The sequence below is a fragment of the Marmota marmota genome, unplaced genomic scaffold (genome assembly GCF_001458135.2).
Source record: "Marmota marmota marmota unplaced genomic scaffold, marMar, whole genome shotgun sequence".
Lineage (NCBI taxonomy): Eukaryota > Metazoa > Chordata > Mammalia > Rodentia > Sciuridae > Marmota > Marmota marmota.
In genome coordinates this window covers 47924444-47929923 of record NW_026000005.1, presented here as the reverse complement: position 1 = coordinate 47929923, position 5480 = coordinate 47924444, and positions in this window count along the sequence as shown.

The following is a 5480-nucleotide window of genomic DNA, read 5'->3' as shown; positions in this document are numbered from 1 at the left end:
GACGGCGGCGCGCCCGGGCCCCTGCCAGCCCCGGCTGGGTGGCCCTGCTGGGACCCCCTGTCATCCCGGCTGCTGTCGGTTTTCTTCTAGGGACACAATTTGTGTGTCTTTGCTTCTGTGTTCGCTTCCTTTTTAATCTTTCCCGTCTTTCACCTTAATTCTAAGTGATCTCCCGCACTGTGTCGGCTAGACAGTTCCGAGAGAGGATGCTCGCCTGCCTGCACCGAGAAGAGGTGCGGACGGGCTCCGCGATGCCGCGACAGGGCGCTTCCTGGACGCTCACTACCATCTGGAAGGCTTTCTGGTTAAAAAGAAGTTTAAGGAGATAGAGACAGAAAATGAGCAGGAATCCCAAACAGGTAACCGTATTCTAGAAAGAAAGAACATATCTATGCAAAAGCCCAGAGGCCAGAAAGAACGAATCTTCCTGAAAAAGAAAACTTGAGCTTAGAGGTACAAAATGGCATTAAGAGCCCCTGGGGTGGGCAGGTCAAACAAGTCTTTATGAACCAGGTAATGGGGTTGGCCTTTTTGCTGAGGCCTGAGGGCAGCCGAAAGCCGCTGAGGGATTTAAACCTGGGCGGGGCTGGATCACAAAGCTGGGGCCTCAGATCCAGGCTTTGTAGTGATGGGGGGTAAAGTGGCCTCCTGGACTATTGGGAGGGACTGTGTAATAGAGAAGTGGACTCAGACTCTGGAGGGAACAGAGGAGCCCTGAAAGAGCCCTCTGGGACTGCCCTTCAGTGGGGAAGAAGAGGAGGAAGTGCAGTTGGAGATGAAACCATACAAGTTTGGGTGCCTATTGGGACATCCAGGTGGAAAGGACTTGGTACCACCTGGGAGGAAATGCTGTCTATTTGTGTGTCTTGCTAGAGGGCATTTGGAGAGGGGTCTGCCAAGAGTTCCCTTCACCATTTCAAAGGGTCACTGGATAGTGCCTTCCAGAGGCAAGCAAGCCTAGCATCCCAGAGGCCATAGGGTAGCATCTGGCACAGGGAGGAGGCCAAGATTGATCTCATAGCCAGAAAACGATGACAGGGCTTGATACAGAAATTCTCTGAACAGGCCTAGGAACCCTGGGTGTTCCAGGCTGCACCAGGCTGCACTACCCTGTACTACAGCCTCATGTGTGTAGTCAGAATTCATTAAAATTAAACTTTTGGTTCTTCAGTCACGTTAGCCACATTTTAAGTGCTCAGTAGCCATGTGTGACGTGATATCTATCACAAAGGACAGCACAAATATAAAACACTTCTATCACCAGAAAATTCTGTACTCAAAAGGATAGTGACCACTCAAGTCCTGAGTCCTGGGTACACACAGGACATGACTAGTGCTGCTTGTCTTCCCCTGTTCCCCACAGAGCCAGTGGGACAGCCTCATTCTGGGGATGACGACCCAGACGTGGAAGGCTCAGATCTCTCTCCCAGGGTGTACTAGAGAGGCAGGATTTGAACCCAGAACAAGTGATTTCCAGACCCACAGAGCTACATGGTAGCTCCCTCAGGAAGCTGAAGCCTACAGGATCTCAAAGGTAGAAAGTGGAGAGGGGGTACAGTATGGGCTGAGTCTTATACTTCTATAATTTATGTGGGAAAGTCCTAACTCCCAGACCCTCAGAATGTGACTTCCAATTCCAAAAATTAAAAAAAAGGAAAGGAAATTTTGACACAGACGAGGACAACCATGCAAAAACACGGGGAGAGGCCTCCAAGGAAGAGGCCCGAGGCCCTAGACTGCGCAGCCTCACAGCTTCCAGATTCCTGCTGCTGAAGCCACATTGGCTGTGATATTAAGGTAGCCTTGGATCTAATTCGGCCTCCCCACAGATTGGGTCTTTTGTGTTAGCTGACTACAATATCGTGAGAGGGTTGGGGCTGAAGGATGGAGCTCTCTCCCAGCCCTGGTTTCCATCCCCAGCACCATAAAGTAGATATAGATTAAGTGCAACATGTACACAGAAAGAGTTAACTCTTACCAGGGGAGCATCGGACCTGAGCAGGGTTGCACCTTGGATAAAGGGTGAGGGACAGGCGAAGGCAGCAAGGTCCCCTGCATCTTCTGCCAGGCTGTGTAACTAGGATGTCATCCCATGGGCACCAGAGCCAGGAGCCACCAAAGGACTTTGGAAAACAGATGTCTGGGCAGAGAATGATGCAAAGGAGAAAAGACTAGAAACAGGAAGGGCATTTAAAAGGTCAGTGATGAGTGGCCAGGACCAAGGTGGTGGTCATGGAGATTGAACTGACAGGAGAGACACAGCAGAAGAAGAGGAGGGACCAACTGATCCAGTTAAAAGGGGGAGCAGGAGGAATTGGGGTGCCTCCCCTGTGGGGCTTTCTCGGGGATATAATGTCACTAGAAGAGAGTAGCCTAGGATGAGGAAGAATAAGCTCGGGACATCTGGGTTCCACAATTCTCCGATTTTAGAGGCAAAAGCCATGGGCATGAGTGTGAGTGTGAGTGACCAGGGAGGGAGGAAGTTATCTGCAACTAAGAAGTGTTGGAGATTGGCACAGCTGAGAGGAGATCAAGAAGATGTAACAACTAAACATCACGCAGGGTCCTAGACCGGATCCTGAAACAGGAAAAGGAAATTAGGTAAAAGCTTAAGAAATCTAAACAAAGTATGGGCTTTAGTTTAATAGTGTATCAATGTTGAATCATTCAGTGTGGCAAAAGTATATAAGATGTTATGATATGGAAAGCTGGACGTGGCATCTCTGTACTGTCTTTTCTGTGTATCCAAAACTATTTGAAATAAAAAGTGTATTTTAGAGTATTGGTCTTGGTAAGAAGTATGTTGTGTTCTAAAAGCCCCCAGACATTGTGACAACCTAAAAACACACCACCCAACTAAGGTGAGAATTTTCTTTGACACATGAAGAATCCTTTTGTTTCCCCTGGTGGATGCACAGTTCAGTTCCCTTGGGGATCTCAGGAAGGGCTTTGCATCGCCTCCCCCAGAGGGGACGAGCACATCCCCCCTGGGTGCCTCTTTACTGAATGAGTCAGGCTGTGAATCATGTCTAATGTTACGCTGCGCCCTGGGTTCACCCTTCCTTGAGGGCATGTCAAGGTGGCAATAATAACACACTTCACATCCAGCCTAATCCTTCTTTGTGACATGTTGGCAGAGAGGTACAACCCTGTCAGAAAGAACCACTTCACGTTAAAATGTTCCCACATCCACCTGCAAACGTGGGGATAACGTCCCAAACCCTGCTCAGGTCCAATACTTCCCTGGCAAGAGTTAACTTGTTGCCCTGAACTAGTTAGTGTTCTGGTTGATGCTTGCAGGGGGATATTTTTTCACTGCATGTGACATATAGCTTCTCTGGGCCCCCAGACATTGTGACAACCTAAAACCACACCACCCATTTCCAAACATGCCCAAACCTATCTCCCACCTATTCTGCCTCCTAAGATCAGTAAACTGTGAAATTAAACTAAGATGAAAACAACCAAAAATGTTAAAGAAATAGGAAAACAAACATACTAAAAAGAAGTTAACTACATGTGATAAAACCACAGAAAACTTGATACACTCAGGAGTATAAGATTGGGGAGATCTGAACCAAATGGGTAGCACGTGCCTATAATCCCAGTGGCTTGGAGGCTGAGGCAAAAGGATTGCAGGTTCAGAGCCACCCTCAGCAACTGAACAAGGGCCTAAGCAACTCTGTGAATCCCTGTCTCAAAAAATAAAAGGGCTGTGGACTTGGCTTAAGGGGCATAAGTGCCCTGGGTTCAATCCCCGGTACACATTAAAAAAAAAAAATGTGGGGCAATCTGAACAGATAGGGGGGTTGTACCAATGTCAGAACCGTGGTTGTGATATTGTACTACTACAGTTTTACAAAATGTCACTATTGGATAGGGGTTCGTGAGAGTTCTCTGTATTATTCCTAACTGCATGAATGTACAATTTTTTTTCAGTACTGGAGGTTGAATCCAGGGATGCTTTACCACTGAGCTACTTCCCCAGCCATTTTTTTTTTTTTTTTTTGAGATGGTTTTTGCTAAGTTGCCCAGGTTGGCCTTGAACTTGCCAAGCCTGACCTCAACTTGAGATGTTCCTGCCTCAGCCTCCCAAGTAGCTGGGATTATAGGCACACCCCACCACTACCTGGCTAAAGTGCAATTGTTATCACACATAAATTCAGTTGATAACAAAGAATTCAAGGGCAGTCATTGCTTAATCATAAATGCTAATTCTCTCTCTCTGACCCTCTGAACTCTCCTACTCCCATTCAGCACCACCCAGTGGGCAAAGGTCTGGTATAGACTCAGGGAAATAGAATTCAAGTCTTAGCTTGGATTCTCTAACTGTGGAAACTTGAGTAAAGTACTTAACCTCCTGAATTCAGTTTCCCCTCATCTGACAAGGGGCAGTGGCAGGACCAACTGCATGTTGGAATGATCAGTGTCTGGCAGGCAGCTTTCCCTTCCCTTTCCCCTCCCTTCCCCTTTCTCCTCCCCATCCCATGGTGGCCAAGGGCCAGGACTTTTCACCACCTCGCTAAAGAGACCCAGCCCTTAAACCGGGCCCCTAAACTCTGCTGAGCCTCCTACCCCTAGTGACCTATATAGGGTCCTCCTACCTCTAGTGACCTGTATAGGTATTGTTTCGCCTTGCTTACCCTTTCTGGATCGGTGAACTTTGCATGTCTGGAGCGCCACTGCCCCCCCCACTCAATAAAACTCCTTTTGGTGCCTTATTCTTGTTCTGTGGTTCCTGGCCTCATGACCCTTTTCTGCTTTACAATCAGATGTCCTACATAAAGTGCCTGGCACGAGCCAGGCACTCAATAAATTCAGGAATGCCTGTTCTCCAGACTTTTGTCTCAATTTCTCAGCCCCAACTTTTCTCTGTGCAGTACCCTCAACTCCTTCAGAATATGTTTCTGGCACTGCACCTCCCTGCAGTCCCTGGGCCACATACTCAACCTGCCTACAGACTTCCTGTCTCTTGGGGGTGGAGTCAGGGGAACCTCCATGCCAGTGGAGACAACTCCACAAACACAAATGTGGAGGCTGAGCAGAGCCAATGTTCCACATCCCGAGTGCTGGCTTACTAGGTCAGCCAGCTGCTCACTTCCTGCCCCACTCCCCCAGGGTGGCCAGCTGCGAGTCATAGCAAACCAGCACCTGGAGGGCTATATCAGGACATCTTGGCACCAAAACAACTTGGAGGGCAAGGGCTGTTCTGACCTCTGGTATCCAGGGATTGGCCACCCAACCCTCCCTCTGGCTTTTCCACCCACACAGTTCCAAAGGTCAAGACTATTAATGTCCACCCTGACTTAGGATGTCCTGGGGTCAAGCAATGCAGGAACCAACAGGCTGGTCCTCACCAGGCAGTGCAGGGCGGAGTCCAAAGCCCTTGGCTGGCCCAGAACTCCAGCAGGAGCTAACCACACAGACCTGTGTGCTTGCCGCAAAAGGCAAGGGAGGACTTGGTGGGGGGGGGGGTGAAC